This window comes from Trifolium pratense, linkage group LG7, assembly GCF_020283565.1.
Source record: "Trifolium pratense cultivar HEN17-A07 linkage group LG7, ARS_RC_1.1, whole genome shotgun sequence".
NCBI classification, from domain to species: Eukaryota; Viridiplantae; Streptophyta; class Magnoliopsida; order Fabales; family Fabaceae; genus Trifolium; species Trifolium pratense.
The window spans coordinates 31,334,434-31,355,898 of NC_060065.1; the positions used below are offsets into that span (position 1 = coordinate 31,334,434).

General features: G+C 36.6%; 1 pseudogene; it reads left to right on the plus strand.

The window, feature by feature from the left end:
- The window catches only part of LOC123896246, a 172,330-nt pseudogene that overhangs the window by 84,456 nt on the left and 66,409 nt on the right, over nucleotides 1-21,465 (plus strand).

Consider the following 21,465-nt stretch of genomic DNA (forward strand, 5'->3'; position numbering starts at 1 on the left):
TCTAAGGAAGTCTATCCACGTAAATCTAGAGAAATCATCCACCATAACAAAAGCATACCTTTTTCCTCCAAGACTTTCAGTCTGCATAGGTCCCATCAAATCCATGTGTAACAGTTCAAGTGTTCTGGTAGTAGATTGATGTTGAAGCCTTGGGTGTGCCACCTTGGTTTGTTTGCCTATCTGACATTCTCCACATATTGTTCCTTCGTCTATCTTTAGCTTGGGTAATCCTCTGATTGCTTCTTCAGCTATGGCCTTTTTCATTCCTCTCAGGTGTAGATGACCCAACTTTTGATGCCAGAGTTTGACTTCCTCATTTTTGCTTATGAGGCAGGTAGACATATAATTTCCTTCTTCAGACACCCACAAGTAACAATTATCTTTGGACCTTACCCCCTTCATTATCAGTCTTCCTTCTTCATCTGTAACAAGACATTCTGATTGAGTGAAGTTCACCTTCATGCCTTGGTCACATAGTTGACTGATGCTGATCAAATTTGCTGTAAGTCCTTTTACTAACAGAACATTGTCTAAGTTTGGTAACCCATTATCAATTAGGTTCCCAATTCCCTTTATTTCACCCTTAGCTCCATCTCCAAATGTTACAAAGCTTGTGGCATAGGACCTTAGGTTGGCTAGATACCCTTCCACACCAGTCATGTGTCTAGAGCATCCACTGTCAAAATACCAATCTTGTCTAGATGATGCCCGTAGTGAAGTATGAGCTATCAGGCTTACACCATCTTCTTTCTTCTTCCACTCTTTCTTGACATTCACGTTCTCAGATTTGGGTTCAAGTGGCCGTGAATTCTGTGGATATCCGTACAGTTTGTAGCAATAAGGTCTAATGTGCCCTTTCCTACCACAATAATGACACCTCCAATTCCTTCTTTTAGTCTTCGACCTTGACCTGTTATATCGATGGTGAGGCATGTGTTGAGGCATCGAGTTATTCTGGACATGCTGCTTGGGTTTTAACCATGTGTCAGTTCCCTGATGTGTGGGAGGATGAGGAGGTAGTAACCCACCACTAACAGGAAAAGTTTTCTCAATGGGGGTAGTGATTGTAGCTTTGTTGTAACCCATTTCTTGATCTACTATCTCGTAATCAAAACCAATAGGTTTCTTACCAGCACTTTGTTTAAGCAGCATGGCTTGAAACTTTTCTTCTCCTGATGCAAAGACTCTAGCTTGTTTTCTAGCATACTCCAAGTCTTCATTCAGCTTTTCAATTTCTTTGTTGAGAGTCTTGATTATATCCAGACATTCATTCTTCTCGACCTGAAGTTGGCAATTTGTCTCCTTTTGTTTTTCCAAGGCTTTGCAGAATTCATTGCTCCTGATGAATAAGTCCTTATAGGTAGCCAGAAGTTCTTCATATGATGTTTCATCGCATGATTCAGCATCAGATTCATAGACACCTGTCAATGCATTGACAAGTTTAGCAGATTCACCTTCATCTTCTTCTGAATCATCCTCATCTGACCAAGTAACAGCAAGACTCTTCTTCTTCTTCAGAAAAGTAGGACATTCAGATTTGATATGGCCAAATCCTTCGCACTCATGACACTGAACTCCTCTAGATGAAGTACTTTTGTCATCACTTCTGGTTCTCCTTTGAGTAGATACAGATTTGTTGGAGTCAGATTTGGTGCTTGGACCATTGAACTTATTGTTGAAGTCAGATTTGGTGTTTGAACCATTGAATTTATTTCTTTTATCCATCCTCTTCATGATACGGTTGAACTGTCTACCAAGTAACACCATGGCTTCAGATAAACTTTCATCACTCTCCATATCTATCTCATCATCTTCTGTAGTATTAGAAGTAAAAGCCAAACTTTTGTTTTTCTTCTCTTTTCTTTGGTTTATGCTCATCTCATAGGTTTGAAGTGAGCCTATTAGTTCATCCACTTGAATGTTGGCCAGATCCTGAGATTCTTCTATTGCTGTTACTTTCATGTCAAACCTCTTAGGTAGAGATCTGAGAATTTTGCTCACCAGCTTTTCATCTGATATGGGTTCTCCCAAGGCATCAAATGAATTTGCAAATTCTAAAATATTCATGTGAAAATCATGAATAGTCTCTTCTTCCTTCATACTCAGATTTTCAAAATTTGTGCGAAGCATCTGAAGTTTGGACAGCTTTACCTTGTTGGTTCCTTCATGTGCTTTCCTGAGTATTTCCCACGCCTGTTTGGCTACAGTGCATCGTTTAACAAGTCTGAACATGTTGATGTCCACCCCATTGAATATGGCATTCAAGGCTTTTGAATTTCCCAGAGCTAGGTCATCCTCGTCTTTGGAATAGTCTTTATTAGGCTTGATTTCACCTGTTACCTTTCCATCCTTATCAATGACCATAGGGGGTTCCCATCCATTTTCTACAGCTTTCCAAGTTCTGCTATCAATGGATTTAAGAAACACCATCATCTTAGCTTTCCAGTAGTCATAGTTCTCAGGCCCAGTTAGCAGTGGTGGTTTAGAAACCGTTCCTCCTTCCTTGTCCATCTCACCAGAAATTTTCGTCCCTGAAGCTCACCCTGAGTTTCGAGCAGGGTGCCTGCTCTGATGCCAATTGAAATTCTGGCACACTAGTATTAAGATGTTGTACTCAACGCTTCACCACTATAGTACACTTTTAACGCGTGAATCAATGATCCAACATCCAACAGCGCATACACAAGGAATAATAAACTAAACAAAACTGAAAGTAAATTAACACAGTAATTTGTTAACCCAGTTCAGCATAAGCCTACTCTGGGGGATACCAATCCAGGAGTGAATCCACTATGATAGTAATAGTTTGAAGCCCTCAATAAACCTCCCGTTTATGACTTCTCACCTAATCACCACCCGTGCTATATCCTACCTAAGACACACCTAGGTATGAGAACCTCCGCTCACCTCCTCTTGACCACAGCCACTGTGATCGTACAATACTAGATTTAATATGTGAAGACACACTTCATAAAACACACACACCACTTCCGTGCTTAAAAGCTTTGGAATGGTATACACACACTATCTCCTTGCTTAGAAGCTCCAGAGATATTACAATGCACAAACACACAGTTCCTAGTCTAGTGGAAAATCAACACAAGACTTAGAACACAATAGACACAATACTAAAACCTAAACTCACGCTTTGTAAGACTCAAATCTGGTTTCAGTGATTTGAACAATGGAGTCAACCTTCTTTAAATAACCTTCACGAGCTCAGGCTAGGTCTTCAATTAGGCTTCAATAGCTCAGCATGATTAATGGTTCCTTTCAAGAAATAATCTTTAATTCAAATGTTTTGTTTCCTTAACTTGAAGATCTGATTAACAAGCAACACTTGATCACGAGATCCATTAATAATTAAGCGTGACAACGCTCCTTATCACAAACGACCATTTATTGTGGATTCCATATTTAGAACTTAGGCGCGAGATCTCAACATACACAGGCCCGGCCTACTGGATGTGGTATCCAATGTTGAAGCATTGTACCGAACATCTTGCTTATACTGGATGGTGGAAGCATGTAGTTCCACATCAGAAAAGATCACATGTTTTAGCAAAATGAGGCCAACCATACAACGCCAACAGACCTCTATAAACAACATAAAGTTTCACAAGCATCATGTCAGACGACTCACAAATGAATCCAGAAAAGTCTGGTAAGTAAAAATATAAATTGTATCTGATAAGATCCTCATAATTACTAGCTCTAATCGGGGAACCTAAACAACTACCGTCAACGTTGAGGACCACACAAGAGAAGTTTTCATTGTTCCATTTGATGAACCTGTACTAACGTGATTAGAGGAGAAAAAAGATGTGAAAATCTCGATCAAGCTCCGGATGTTGAAGGATAGCTGATTTAAGGACAAGATTCATTGTTTAAATAAATTAAATTATGATATCTCCATATACACCAAACACCAGCCGAGAAGGAATTAGCTTGGGGACACATGGAGCCAACCTTGAGCCAATCATGTGGGTCAATTAAAAAGAAGAAAGTTCAGTCATTGTATAGTCCTAAACACAATGAAGGAAAGTCGTTTCTTGGATGTCACATCGAGTAAAAATAGAGGAAGTGTCCAACTTCCGATGATTGAGTAAGGATAAAGCAGGAACCGAATTATGACAGGCTAACAGTAAGAAAAAGATGATATTCACGTGTAACTATTTTACTTTAAATAAAATGCAGAAAGTCAAAAGTTTAGAAATAAAAAAATGATCTTCGAATGTAACTATTCTACTTTATTTTATGTGCGCATCAAATTTGAATTGTGTAAAATTGTTTTTGTAATAAAAATAAATTTAAATGTATATTGGTCTTCATATTTTCATAAAAGTAAAATTTAGATCCCTTATTAAAAAAAAAAGATTTTTTGGGCTTTTTTTTTCCAAAATTTTAGTCATTATTTAATTATTGGCATTTTAATTTTTGAAGTAGCAAAATTTGTTAGACAGATTTTTAAAGACAAAAAAATTTGATATTTTATCATTTTTTGTGTTAGATAATTATGAAATTTAAAATATTAAAATCTTAATTTTTATAGTCACTTTTTAACCCGTGCTTGTCACGGGTCCGGATACTAGTTCCTTAAAAAGAAGAAATTTTGAGAAATCCCTTTAAATACATGACAAGAGCCTCAACATTTATCATCAAACACCAGTTAGCATTCTGAAAGTGTCACTAAGAACCAAAATATGGATTCATTTTTTGTATTATGTTTGTTGGGATTAATACTCATCGTGAGTGGTCACGTTGCACATGCCCAAGACTCACCAAGTGATTATGTGAATGCTCACAATGAAGCAAGATCAAAGATTTTTCTTTTCAAAATTCCAAAACTTGTTTGGGACAACAAAATTGCTGATTTTGCACAAAACTATGCAAATCAACGCAAGGATTGTAAACTGATCCCCTCCGGCAGCCATCACGGAGAAAACCTCGCGGTGAGTGCCGGCAACATGAGTGGCACAGATGCAGTGAAATTGTGGGTGGATGAAGAACCTCACTATAGTCGCTATCTTAATGAATGTGATGGTGGTGATTGTCTTCATTATACTCAGGTGATTTGGAAAGATTCAAGACGTGTTGGATGTGGCAAAGTCAGATGTGATAATGGAGGAACATTCATTACTTGCAACTATGACCCTCCTGGCAACATTCCTGGCCAGTTTCCATATTTCTAAGGGCTTTTTTATTCTTAATGTTTTTAAATTTTACAATAAGGTTTTTGTGAGTTCTATCATATGTAACTTAATTGCATACCAATCTCGTTTATCAGTCTTGCAAATTCTGCCATTTTATTTGTGGTGACAAATATATGAACGTTAGATCATGATGGAATGGAATATTTCATTCATTATGCCTAATTATATATGCCTAATTATTTTATTGTTTTTTGGTAGAATATATGCCTAATTATATTTGTAATTATTTTCATTTTTGTTTGTCTTTAATTGGTATCATCAAGAGTATACATACAATACTAAAAGGTGAATATATTCTTTGGTACACATTAAAATAGGTTAGTTAAGCCTGTCCCCGCAGCTTGGATCGAAGCTTGGATCGAGAGGTGTTATTTTTTGGTTTTCAAAAAATCGTTTTAGAGAAAATAGCAACAAATAATTTTTTTTTTTGAAGAAACCAAAATGATATATATTAACAATAACAGCCTCCCCAGCACAAGGCGTACCAAGATAGACTATAAAAATACAAGAGAGTCAGAGAGATACAATCAAAGTAAAATCATACAAGACCCAAACACAACAATGGACTAGACCACCAGCTATGGTAGTTTAAAGCTAACGTGATGTTCGTCGTCTTCAACCACCTGAAAGAGAAGAGCTTGATCTTGTCCAATAAAATATGAGGTGTGCCTATTGAGCCTTTGAACAACCGATGATTTCTCTCTGTCCATATCACCCAAACACAAGCGAGCCACACAAGCTGCAAAAAGGACCGTCTCGCACGAGAACCACCTGATGATGCCGTAAACTGGACAAAATGATCACGCAGAGAGGTGGAGTCCACCAAAGAAATACCAATCCAGGCGCGAACTAAATCCCAAAGCGATCCAGAAATACTACATGAGAGAAATAAATGATGAGCCGACTCAGTCACTCCACATCCAAAAACACAAGTAGCAACCGTAGGAGACAAAACGCCGTGAGTAACCAGGTTTGCTCTCGTAGGCAACCTGTCCCGCAATAAACGCCAAGCAAAGATGGAAACCTTCAAAGGAACCTGAGAATGCCAAATAAGGTTATTCGCATCGTCCAAAGTAACTGAATCCTGAGACGTCAGATGCTGATAAACTCCCCCAACCGTATAACCTGTGTCAGGGTCAAGACTCCACTGCCACCTGTCAATAGCCTGATCCTGCAAAGAAATGTCAAGAAGTAAAGACTGACACTCCCCCAACATCTCCTCCCACACCCACAAACTCCTCCGCCACTCCCACGCCCCACCATCTGCCCCCCACCCTAAAGCAAACATATCTGCGACTGACCGAGATTTGGTTACAGCCAACTCAAAAAGGCGTCCAAACCGCTCCCTCAACGAAATCCCATCCAACCACGGGTCTGTCCAAAAAAGAGTATCTGACCCATCCCCCACCCTCCTCGAGACATGCTCCCTAAACCAACTACCTCCTGCTCGCCAACACCCTCCCTAATACGCACTAGCTCCCTCCACCACACTGATCCTCTCTGACCTCCCGCCCGAAGACTACCTCCCTCAAGCCCATACCTCGCTGCCAACACTCTAAACCACAAACCCTCTCTATCCACCAGCATCCTCCAACACCACTTCCCCAGCAACGCTATGTTGAACTCACGCAACTGTCTAACCCCCAAGCCTCCATACTCCTTACGCAAACAAACAGATTTCCAACTAACCCAAGAAATCTTCCTAGAATCCTCACAACCCCCCCAAAAAAATTTAATGAAAAGAGATTCAATAGAGGAAATAATACCTGAGGGAGCTTTGAAGAAAGAAAGGGCGTAGACAGGTAAAGAGGTCAAGACATATTTTAACAGAACCAGACGACCACCAAAAGACAAAAAGCGACTCTTCCACCCAGACAATCTAGTCTTTAAACGATTCAACATCGGTTCCCAAAACACCAAACGTCGCGGATCACCCCCAATCTGAAGACCCAGATAAAGGAAAGGAATCTTTCCCACCTTACAACAGAGAGTAGACGCAGCTTCACATAACCAGGACTCAGGGATATTAACGCCAACCAGCATACTTTTATTAAAATTAACCTTCAAGCCAGACATAGTCTCAAAAAGCACTAGAACTGCCCGCAAAGCCCGAACATTTGCCCAACTTTTTACCCCCATCAAGAGAGTATCATCAGCAAATTGAAGGTGCGACACCGAGACCGACCCCTATCCACCAACACTATAACCTTGAAACAAATTACGCGCCACCATAGCTTCCATAAGCACATTAAGGCCCTCAGCCGCCAAAAGAAAAAGGAAAGGAGACAGCGGATCACCCTGCCTAAGCCCTCGCCGAAGAGGGAATTCATCAGTCGGACTGCCATTAACTAGCACCGAAGCCGTAGCCGTACAAACACACTCTCTAATCCACTTCCTCCACAAAGTCGGAAAAGACATTCTGCCCATAACAGCATCAAGATACCCCCAATCCACCGAATCATAAGCTTTTTCAAAATCAACCTTGAACAGCAAAAGATCCTTTTTAGACTTCCGCGCCTCATCCACCACCTCGTTAGCAGTGAGAATGCCATCAAGAATTTGTCTGTTCTTTACGAACGCAGTCTGAGACTCAGATATAACACTACCAATCACTTGACGCAGCCTGTTAGCTAAAACCTTCGCCAGAATTTTGTAGAGGCTTCCGACAAGCGAAATAGGGCGAAAATCATTCAGCCTTTGAGGACTATCCATTTTGGGGATTAAAGTAATAAAAGTCGAGTTGATACCTTTCGTCAACCTACCGTTCCGGTGAAAATCAGAAAGAAAACGCATCACGTCGCCACGAAGCTCAGCCCAAAAATCTTTAATAAAGCCAAAATTAATTCCATCAGGGCCTGGGCTTTTATAACTATCGCAATCCCACACAGCTAGCTTCACTTCATTCTCCGAAAAAGGTTTGGTTAAACCTCCAATCTCCATCGGATTTAACCTCTTGAACTGAAGGTCGTCAACCCTAGGTCTATCCACATTAAGAGCCTGAAAATGAGACTCGAAATGCGAGAACACCGCCTGCCTAATAGGATTAACACCCTCCAACGTAACCCCATCAACCTGAATGACGGACAAAGCGTTCCTTCGACGACGACTCGCCAAAACTGAATGAAAATACTTAGAATTTGCATCGCCTTCCTTGAGCCACAATGAACGAGATTGTTGCCAGCTAATACTAGCGTGCAACCTAGAAAGCGAGTGAATGTCATGCGAAACCCCATGAAGCTCAACGAGATCCTCCTCAGAGATATCATCTTCCTCCCCCTTCTCATCAAGAGATGCCAGCCTGATCTTCAAATTATCTATACGACTAGGAAGATTATGAGAGTCTTATGCCATTCTTTTAAAGCCACCTTAATCATCTTAAGTTTTTCCATTAAAACATAACCACCCCAACCATCGACTTGGAGCGAATTCCACTTATCTCTGACAAACAAGTTATATCCAGGTATATCTTTCCAGCACTTAAGCATCCGCGACGGTCTTGGCCCCCAATCCTCCTCATCCGCAGACAAGACCAAAGGACAATGATCAGACAACCCCCTTAGTTTGGCCATTTGCTTACAGTTAGGCCAATTCAAACACCACTCCTCTGAGAGAAGAAACCTATCAAGACGGCTCATCGAGCGACCATCCCCTTTAAACCAAGTAAATTTACGTCCAATTAAGGGAAGATCAATCAACGTGTTATCTTCAATAAACCGATTAAAAGGAATATGATCCGAGGATCGATGCCCATCCCTAACCGATCGTCTTTCATCAATGTGTTTGACCGCATTAAAATCCCCACACACACACCTTCTTCCCTGCCAGCAAGTGAAGCCGCACCGAAAGAAGATCCCACAGCCCTTGCTTAGCCCCATCTTCACAGGGCGCATAGACATTTGCCACATAAAATTCTTCCCATGTCTTTGAGAACCGCCCATGACACCACAACACATGCTCTCGGCTCTCAGTCGACCACACCTCCACCTCCGAAGAATCCCACAAAGTTAGAAGCCCTCCAGATGCCCCAACCGATGGACGATAAGAAAAACCATGCGAGGAGTTACCCCAAAGAGTCGAGCTAAGTAAAGTATCACAAATTTGCAACTTAGTTTCTTGAATACACAGAATGAAGGGTTTCAATTCCCCCACCATCTTACGCACTTCCTTCCTCTTTTCAGGGCCTCCCAGCCCTCTAACATTCCAAGAAATAATCTTCATAACAAACTCTCTCACCCTTCCCCAACAAGAGAAAAAACACCACTAGCACCCATTCTCCTTCCTGAAACCCCCCGCCTCGTTCCAGTGAGAGTGGTGACAATTATATAAACTTTAGATTTCGAGGACAATATGAACTTCAGATCTTGATAGAATAGAATATTTCTATCATTTTGAACGAAAAAGAAAAAGAGTGTTTATGTCATTATGCATAATTATATTCATTTATGTTTGTCTTTAATTGATATCATCGAGAGTATATATATATATATATATATATATATATATATATATATATATAGAGAATGTATATTATGAGAATGACAAATTATATGAGAATGTGAGAATGAATTTTCAGCCTTTAGATTAAAATTTATGGCTTAGATTAACGTGTGCCTCTCTTTTTGCAATGTACCCAAATCTCCTATTCTTCTTCCACATAGCCACGAGTCCACGACCCACCATATTCATCACTCTCTCACGACCAGATCTGACCCTTCTTCTTCTTCCCTTTCCACCACTAGTTCCGACCGGTGGCTTTCTTCCCTATTGTCGTCGTAGTTCGCCGGCTTGAGAATGGGTTGCCGTTTCCGATTGTTGAAGGATTGAAAAAAAACAATAGGAAAGTGATAACAATTCACTTCATACGATTCCTCTCCCGATCGTTGTCATATCCAATTCCTCACCCGACACTTCATCAACTTCTTCTTCTTAAATTTCAATAATCTAATTTCGATTTTTTAATCATTTTGGGATTTAGAGACTTGTTGATGGGATTTATGGGATTCTATATGAATCTTTGAAGGAAACCCAAATTCAAAAAGTCACAAACATAATAAGAACAGTGAGCAATGAACCTGATTCATTAAGGGAGAGGCTTTGAATTTGTTACCTTTATAATAGCTTCATCAATGGTGAAAAATGGTGATAGCTGCTGAAATAAAGTGAAACGGCGAGAGTGTGTTGTGCAATTGAACAATTGTGTGAAGTATATGAAAACAGGTTTTTAGTGGAATCTTTTAATCTCAACCCTTCATTTTAATCAAATGGCTGAAAATTCATTCTCATATTCTCATATAACTTTGTCATTCTCATAATATACATCCTCTATATATATATATATATATATATATATATATATATATATATATATATATATATATATATATATATATATATATATATATATATATATATATATGTGGCACTTCAAGTGAGAGCATGTCTTATAATGAGAGATGAGAGGGATGATTAACATCCATTGGATGATAATACACAGCTAAGATTTAATTACTCTTGTATATTCCCTCCGCAGTGAACCGTCTTCTCGTCTTGGTCTCCCACTCTTATCCATCTCCTCCATTTATTTTCTGGAAACCGTTAACCAGTCTCATCTCATCGGAATAAAGAAAGAAACAAGGAATACGAAAACAATTTCCCTGCATCTAATTAACCCAACCCTTTTTGTATGCTTTCCAATTTCCACTTTTGCATCTAATAAGAAATAAACTCAGGTTTGACAACAACAACAAAAAAAAATCCATGGCTATTATTGATTGGAATGCACAAAATCATTGGAGATATGGAGTTGAATTGTGTCTTAAATTGACATAGATTGGGATAGCCATACCCGTTGCAATAATGTTTCAAGATATTAGCGTATTATTTTTCTGCCCAGTTTGCTAGGTTTGCTGAGAGAAATTGTAGGGAAGAATCAACCACCATTTCCGAGAGAACAAGGAAGGGGAAGGTTGTAGAAATTATGTGCGGTTAATTTTATGTGGAACTTTTAATCTCCACCGTACAATTTGATCTGATGGTCATTGTTTATTCCTCTCATCTCTCACCATAAAACTCTCCTCTCACTTGAAGTTCCCCCATATATATATATATATATATATATATATATATATATATAATGAGTTAGGATCCTTTGACATCAGGTGTCAATATTTATTTTGACATCAAATAATATCCGTTGATTTGTTTTGATCTAAAGCCTTAAATTTATTCACTAAAAAAATCACGTGAGGGTCATATAGTGTATCTTTGTTGTTAAGAATTTTTTGACCTATTTCACTCCATCACGGCGGCTTCGATCTTATTTTATTTCAATACCCATGTAATTTACTTGTCAAGGATGGCTAATGGCTTCCTAATTGCATTCTGGGTCACAGTGGTTAACTGGTTATGTGAAACGCTGCGAATTTTGTAGTTTTGTGTGATTCCAACATTTTTAATCGCAGTTCCTTGACAATGAAATTGTCCTATGTAGTGGCTATTTCAAATTGTTCTTTATAAGGTTTTCTACACACAAAGTAACAATGAAGTTTACTTATTTTAGTCCGATGAAGCAATGCAACTCAACGTCAAATTATTTTCAGGAGAAAAGGGGATAGAGTAAAACCAGACGATAAAAGATCTAAAGAGATCTCCTCACATGACTTTTTTTAGCGAATAAATTTAAGCCTTTAGATCAAAACAAATCAACGGATATTATTTGGTGTCAAAATAAATATTGACACCTGGTGTCAACGGATCCTAACTCATAATATATATATATATATATGAGTCAGGATCCGTTGACACCAACTAGTTTGACACCAAATGTTACACCTCTCAATAACGTTTTAACCGATATAAATTTTATAAAATCCACCGTTGGATTGAAAGTTTACATCATATAGATCATTTGTGTAAAATTTCAAATAAATCCAAAATCATTTGATATGTTATTGAGATACATCAAAATTAACGGTTTTTGTATTTTTTTAAATGCCGTTAATCTTTATGTGTCTCAATAGCATATCAAATGATTTTGGATTTGTCTGAAATTTTACACAAATGATCTATATGATGTAAACTTTCAATCCAACGGTGGATTTTATAAAATTTATATCGGTTAAAACGTTATTGAGAGGTGTAACATTTGGTGTCAAACTAGTTGGTGTCAACGGATCCTGACTCTATATATATATATATATATATATATATATAGGGGTTTTCTAACTTAGACCCTAGTTAGGTCTAAGTTAGCAAGGTGCACCTTTTCAATTGGACCAAAATACCCATTCTTTTTAATTAATTAACCAAAATACCCATTAATAGACGCGGATCCAGTGTCGCGCGCGTACCGAAGGACCATGGTTACAGACCGTTGATTTCCATCAGACAGCCAACATCTGATCTCATCAAGACTGTCTGATCAATCCGACAGTCCAGATCATCCTGATCCTTCAGATTCCAGCGAGTGCGCCACACTGGATTACACCCTGGAGAGAGAAAAATTTGCTTTTTAAAAGTAGGACACGTGTCACACAATGGTTGGCTGGACGTGATTTTTGTTCATTTAATACTTTGAACTCAATTATTTCGTTGTAAATTAATTTTTTATTTTTTATTTTTTATACCAAAATTCATAATTTTTTTTTTCTACAAATAGAGACTTGGTTCGTTTGATTTGAACACCGAAAAAAAAATGCAATTTTTCACTACCTTAATCTCATTTTTTGTCTACTAAATACGTTACTTGTGTGTTGTAATTTAACACGCACCACTCAACCAACTCACTGAAACTATTATACCAGGAAAATAGTAGATAATATTCTGGAACTTTTGGTATATTTTATGAAATTTTTGGAGACCTGAAACTATTTTTAGTTAATTAAATGAGATAAAACGGTAATTAAAAACTAATGTTTGCTTCTGAAACCATTTTACTGGTAGAATGGTTGCACATAGTTGTATTCTGAAACCATTTTACTGGTAGAATGGTTTCAATGAGTAATTTATTAATTGTGTTTGCTTCTGAAACCATTTATCTGGTACAATGGTTTCAGAGAGTTGTAATCTGAAACCATTTTGCTGGTAGAATGGTTTCAGTAAGTTGATTATTAGTTATTTGCTTCTGAAACCATTTAGCTTGTAGAATGGTTGCACATAGTTGTACTCTGAAACTATTTTACTGGTATAATGGTTTCAGTGAGTAATTTATTAATTGTGTTTGCTTCTGAAACCATTTAGTTGGTAGAATGGTTTCAGAGATTTGTACTCTGAAACCATTTTCCTGGTAGAATGGTTTCAGTGAGTTGATGTAAGGTAGTGAAAAATGAGATTAAGGTAGTGAAAAATTGGGTTTTTTTTTCTGTGTCCAAATCAAACGAACCAAGTCTCTATTTGTAGAGAAAAAAAAATTATGAATTTTGGTATAAAAAAAAAATAAAAAATTAATTTACAACGAAATAATTGAGTTCAAAGTATTAAATGGAAAAAAATCACGCCCAGCCAATCAGACAGCGACACGTGTCCTGCTTTTAAAAAGTAGATTCTTCTCTCTCCAGGGTGTAATCCAGTGTGGTGCACGCGCTGGAATCTGATGGATTCGGATGATCTGGGATTTCTGATTGATCAGACAGTCTTGATGAGATCAGTGCTTGGCTGTCTGATGGAAATCAACGGCCTGTAACCATGGTCCTGCGGTACGCGCGTGACACTGGATCCGCGTCCATTGATGGTAATTTGGTTAATTAATTAAAAAGAATGGGTATTTTGGTCCAACTGAAAAGGTGCACCTTGCTAACTTAGACCCAACTGGGTCTAAGTTAGCAGCCCCCTATATATATATATATATATATATATATATATATATATATATATATATATATATATATATATATATGAGTCAGGATCCGTTGACACCAACTAGTTTAACACCAAATGTTACACCTCTCAATAACGTTTTAACCGATATAAATTTTATAAAATCCACCGTTGGATTGAAAGTTTACATCATATAGATCATTTGTGTAAAATTTCAGACAAATCCAAAATCATTTGATATGCTATTGAGACACATAAAGATTAACGGCATTTAAAAAAATACAAAAACCGTTAATTTTGATGTATCTCAATAACATATCAAATGATTTTGGATTTATTTGAAATTTTACACAAATGATCTATATGATGTAAACTTTCAATCCAACGGTGAATTTTATATAATTTATATCGGTTAAAACGTTATTGAGAGGTGTAACATTTGGTGTCAAACTAGTTGGTGTCAACGGATCCTGACTCTATATATATATATAGGATAGTTAAACCTATGAATAATGACAAAAATAAAATTAATTAACCAATCATTAATAATTAGCGTTAGTGGTGATTGTCATTGACTTGGTAGGGAGACCACAGTTCGATCTCTCGCAACTGTGATCGAAAGAGGACTTGAACCACTTGATGTCAGAATTGACCCCGTATCAAAGAATATTTTATTCCATCAAAAAAATTGTAGCATTTTTAAAATTTTAGATACAACGTGGTGAGTGAAGGTTTTTCGTGTCTAGAGATGGGGCTATAGGTTTGGCTTTGGTATTCTTGCATTTAGTTGTGTGATATAAAGTTTATGTTTGGATAAACAATTTAATTTGCAACTTATATTATAAGTGTGAGGAGTGCTAGGATCACATCCTGAAACACACCCCTTAAAACACACTCCTATCAATTGGTGCCACGTCACCCTTTGTTATAATATTTACCTATTAGTGTGAGGAGTGATTCACCATTGTAGAAGAAAACTAACACTATCGTAAGCAAAGAATGCAGAAACTGTTAGGCGCAGATAGAGCCAAAAATGAAGTTTTACTATCCCTCACTAATATACTATGAGGTACTTGAAAGATACAAACTCAAAACAGTTAGATAACTAATCCTAACAAACACTTTAACAGTTAAGCATGACAGTTATACTAAGGTTGAGCCAGTTGTAGCTTATAGTCAAAGTAAACTTCTAAACCTCTTCTGCTACGGTTTTAACAAAACATGTCTTCAATCTTCAATTGCAGACAAAACTATCAGCAAGTATAATTGATCCGAGGGAAAAGTACAAGCCTTGCATTAATCCAAAAGTGACACAAAATGCTGCTGGAGCTATACTTCAAGAATATTCAAAGCCAATGAATCTTTGATAAAAAAATGTAAGCTAAAATTGATCCAAAAACAGCCTCTGATGCTGATGCATATTTGTCCAAACTTCATTAGAGCTTAAAAGAAAATTAATGACAAATTGTATCACACTAACACATAGAAAAATCAGACAATCAAACTATCAAATCATCCATTGAAAGAGGTCTTGGAAATGAATCAAACGGAATCTTCTGCAAAACTCCAAGAATCGAAAGATACACCACCAAACCGACAAATCAAATAGCCTAACCTTCAACAAAATCTGATGAACAATGTAGACAAACCTCAAGAATTGAAGAGAGCTACAATCTTCAAAATTCTCTTCCCTTGCATAAAAATGGTGGAAACCACCGTCAGTCACATCACAGCGAGCTAACATATCATCAGGATGTAAAGATGGAAATCGACTGCAATCTCACCAATAACTACTGTCAATGCCGGTGAACTCAAATAATCAAAGCAACATAATGAAATAACAATCTGCCGCAAACTCTCAACGAAGAAATATACAAAGAATCATCCAAATTGAAATTCTCATCTTCGTTGTTGTAAAAGAGTAGGTATAGTGAGCTAAGTATGCCTATGCCATGAAAGAGATCTTGCAAGGTACAAGATGAAGATGAGTTACAACCAACTAAAACTGCTTATAACAATCAAAACTAACTAACTAACTTGGTAACATCTGTTACAAGCAACAAAGAATTTAACTCAATTTACTTAACATCAGCAGTTGCCTTGAATCATTATCGAAAATCACACAGGTTATTCTCTCTTCTATTGGAATATCAATACTCTCTATTACATACAGTAACATTTTTATATAACTCCTTCACTAGCAGGTCAAAGAACACAAACACTAAATTAACCATACTACGTAGATGAACCACCCATACATATCAAAACTAAGGTTATGCTGCAAATAAAGGCAAAAATTTAAAACTGAAATTCTAAAATTCAACTTCATTCATTCATGATCCTCTAAGGAGGCAGCACAACATTACACTTAAATAGAGCTAATTAAAGGTCTCAATGGTTAAAATAGGGAATATTGGAGTGTTAGCGGGATCTCAAGGTGAAATTAGAACACAATGTAACTTTGTGAATGGAAATTCTGATCTAGCTACGAAAGTCACCGGAGATTCTACTGAAGATGAAGATGGTAGTGTTACTGTTAGATCATACTAAGCCTCTATGTGTTAGCTGATACTAATTCTGAACTTTGTTATTGGACTTGTTTATTTTATTTTAGTAGTATTTTTAATTCCTTCAAGTGGCCTATGGGCCAATAGAGCTAATTAACAATTGGGCTATGGGCCACTCGAAGGAATTAAAATTAATACTAAAATAAAATAAACAAGTCCAATAACAAAGTTCAAAATTAGTATGAGCTAACATGTACATAGAGGCTTAGTATGAGCTAACAGTAACACCACCATCTTCATCTTCAGCAGAATCTCTGGTGACTTTTGTAGCAAGATCAAAATTTCCATTCACAAAGTTACATTGTGTTCTAATTTCACCTTGAGATCATGTTAACACTCCAATATTCCCTATTTTAACCATTGAGACCTTAAAGTTTTCAAAATTGATTGTTGTTGAAACTATCGACAATGGCAATGATGTCCGCGCCACTTGTAGAAAACAACTCCCGTTCACTCTGAAACAAGCCCTTTCCAAATTGGTGAGAGTGGTACCGGGTCCATTATTGGGACATATTGATTTCAGTGTTTTGATGTAGCTTGTGTTGAGGGTTGGATCAGGATTGCCAGAATTGTTAAAATTATACACTCTATTGACACAAAATTTGCACTGGCCTCTATCGATGGTATAAGCATCTGAGATGTTTTCAAATCAAAACATATACAATTAATTAAACACTCACATATAGATACATCATTAAATATATTAGCTGAGTGATTATTTTCAAATCTCATCAAGGATTTTTTTGAAAAGGCAAAGGAAAGTTTTATTAATCAAGCAACCCTCAAGTACAAGGTGTACTAAGAGGGAGAAATTCAAGGAACAAGTCATACACCAGTACAAACAAAAAGACACACACCAGTACAATGAAGGTTTAATGACACCATTACAAGACAATTTTCAAAAAGCTCTAATACCCCACAACTACAATCCAACAGTTTATTCACCCTAAGACCTCCTATACAATCGAAATTATGCAGTAGAATAAAACTATTAACATCTAGTTAGTGCTATATAATATCTGGTCCTGTTATTGAGAGAATCCAACAATAAGCACTTTCCAAACTAACAAAAGTATAATAGGACACTTAAAATTTGGGGTTGCAGAAAAATCTCGTCAAGAATGGTTGTAAAATAGTCAATTAAGTTGATAATAATTCATCCATTTTTCTTTTAAAAATGTCACAAGCACACTGTTAAATAATAGTTGATAGTTATATTATTATTGTAGGGGTAGTTTAGTCTTTTATAATCTCTAGTTTATATACTCTATTGTAACTCTTGTTCCTTATGTTTTTTGGTTTATTGTAATGCAAACCCTAGCCTCCTTTTCTCTTTGAATAATCTCAATAGTTAACATGGTATTAAAGGACTTGGTTAATCCATTAGCAATTTTTTGAAGATAAATAAAAGTGTGTATTTGTTGTTGGCTATTTTTTATTAGTTTTATTTGTTGTGTCTCAAGTATCGATTTTGGAAAGAAACCTCTGTTCGTGGAATCTGAAATTTCTATTTTTTTTTTTTTTTTGTGTTTTGCATTTGTGGCTTTGGAAGTTATTGGAACAACTTGCACAAATAGTGTAAGGTAAATTGTTTTAAAGAAATTCACATCATAACTTTTTTTTGTTAAATAATTTAATTATCAAATCGACACATTTTAGATATAAAGAAGTACTCCCTCCGAACACAAATATAAGAAAAAAAATACTTCAAATTTTGGATACAAATATAAGCAAAAGCCAACTACTTTTAAACTAATTAATACTACTATTCCTAATATATCCTTATTTAATCATTTGACTTTTCAAAAGTTTATGTGATTTCCAAGACATAAATCACTTTTCAAAAGGTAATATAGTAAACTTAACTCATATTTTGCATTAAATTAACAAAATTAACTATACTTCTACAATTGTGAGTGAACAAGGAACTTTCCCAAACAATAACTTTATAAGAGGTTTGGACGTCGTGAATAATCAAAACAACATTGGAAAGTGCTTGTCCCAATATTGTGTCTAGTGCTGACATTCTTGCACTTGCGACTAAAATTTCCTCTGTTCTGGTATGTTTCAATAAGAGGTTTGGATGTTGTGAATCGAAACCAAACCGCATTGAAAGTGCTTGTCCTAACACGGTTTCTTGTGCCGATGGTGTGGTGGTTTGGAAGTGATTTTGAGACCAAAAGGTCCCGAGTTCAACTCTTATATCTAACGACATACAATTTTGCCGGTCATTCTCGATATTTTCTAACGACATACAATTCCAAGACTCAAGGTCCTGATTGGAAAGTTCCACTCGGGAAGAATAAATAGTTTAACAACAAATCGAACTCTTGCTAATCAAACACTACTAATCTAGTTGTACTCTCAGGTATAAAAAAAAAATGTGTATATACGCGTGCGACCTTTGAAAACAGTCACTGAGCAAATATATTACATGATGATTTCTTGTTGGAATTCTCTCAACACTAAATTAACCATAATACCATAGTAGTCGAACCACCCATATAGATCAAAATTACTAAGATTATACTGAAAAATAAAGGCAGAAATTTAAAACTAAATTAATTCAACTTCATTCATTCAAGCATGATCCTCTAAGGAGGCAGCACATCAGTACACTTAAATAGAGCTAAGGTTTCCATAATGATTCTAATAACAATTGGGCCTTGGGCCACTTGAAGGAATTAAAAATGAAATTTTCTCATCCCACCCACTCACTTTCTCCCCTACCCTCCTAGCAATTCGGAAAACGTTTTTCGAATTTTTTATAGTGTAAATTTTACACTAAAAAAATGGTTCGGAACGTATTTTCCGATTTTATGAGCTAACACATAGAGGCTTAGTATGAGCTAACAGTAACACCACCATCTTCATCTTCAGCAGAATCTCCGGTGACTTTTGTAGCAAGATCAAAATTTCCATTCACAAAGTTACATTGTGTTCTAATTTCACCTTGAGATCATGTTAACACTCCAATATTCCCCAATTTTAACCATTGAGACCTTAAAGTTTTCAAAGTTGATTGTCGTTGAAACTATCAACAATGGCAATGGTGTTTGTGCCACTTGTAGAAAACAGCTCCTGATCACTCTGAAACAAGCCCTTTCCAAATTGGTGGGAGTGGTACCGGGTCCATTATTGGGACATATTGATTTCAGTGTTTGGATGTAGCTTGTGTTGAGGGTTGGATCATGATTGCCAGAATTGTTAAAATTATACACTCTATTGACACAAAATTTGCACCGGCCTCTATCGATGGTATGAGCACGTGAGATGTTTTCAAATCAAAACATATAAAATTAATTAAACACTCACATATAGATACATCATTAAATATATTAGCTCAGTTATTATTTTCAAATCTCGTCAAGAATTTTTTTGAAAAGGCAAAGGATAGAGAGAGACGCCACATCTCTACACAAAATCTCAAAGAATTGTGCGTGCGTGTGAGCGTATGTGTGCGTGCGTGTGTGCAAATTTTCAGTAGCAAATTTTTTTTTTTTAAAAAGTAATAGATTCCACGTCAGTTTTGATAAAGAATAGACGTGAAATCCCCACTTTTCACTTCGGGGAATTTGCAAAACCGACGTGGAATCCCCATTTTTAATTAAAAATTTGGAAACCAAACATACCACTACTGGTATTCAGCTTCAACAAACGTGAAAAATTCATATTTCACTACGGGGAAATGGAAAAACCGACGTGGAATCCCCATTATTTTAAATAAAAGTTAATGCAAAAATCAGATACCCCTTTTTGTACTAGTGTAAACAAGTCCAATAACAAAGTTCATAATTAGTATGGGCTAACACATAGAGGCTTAGTATGAGCTAACAGTAACACCACCATCTTCATCTTCAGCAGAATCTCCGGTGACTTTTGTAGCTAGATCAAAATTTCCATTCACAAAGTTACATTGTGTTCTAATTTCACCTTGAGATCATGTTAACACTCCAATATTCCCCATTTTAACCATTGAGACCTTAAAGTTTTCAAAGTTGATTGTTGTTGAAACTATCGACAATGGCAATGGTGTTCGTGCCACTTGTAGAAAACAACTCCTGATCACTCTGAAACAAGCCCTTTCCAAATTGGTGGGAGTGGTACCGGGTCCATTATTGGGACATATTGATTTCAGTGTTTGGATGTAGCTTGTGTTGAGGGTTGGATCATGATTGCCAGAATTGTTAAAATTATACACTCTATTGACACAAAATTTGCACCGGCCTCTATCGATGGTATGAGCAACTGAGATGTTTTCAAATCAAAACATATAAAATTAATTAAACACTCACATATAGATACATCATTAAATATATTAGCTCAGTTATTATTTTCAAATCTCGTCAAGAATTTTTTTGAAAGGGCAAAGGAAAGAGAGAGACGCCACATCTCTACACAAAATCTCAAAGAATTGTGCGTGCGTGTGAGCGTATGTGTGCGTGCGTGCGTGCAAATTTTCAGTAGCAAATTTTTTATTTTTTTTAAAAAGTAATAGATTCCACGTCAATTTTGATAAAGAATAGACGTGAAATCCCCACTTTTCACTTCGGGGAATTTGCAAACCCGACGTGGAATCCCCATTTTTAATTAAAAATTTGGAAACCAAACATACCACTACTGGTATTCAGCTTCAACAGACGTGAAAAATTCATATTTCACTACGGGGAAATGGAAAAACCGACGTGGAATCCCCATTATTTTAAATAAAAGTTAATGCAAAAATCAGATACCCCTTTTTGTACTAGTGTAAACAAGTCCAATAACAAAGTTCAAAATTAGTATGAGCTAACACATAGAGGCTTAGTATGAGCTAACAGTAACACCACCATCTTCATCTTCAGCAGAATCTCCGGTGACTTTTGAAGCAA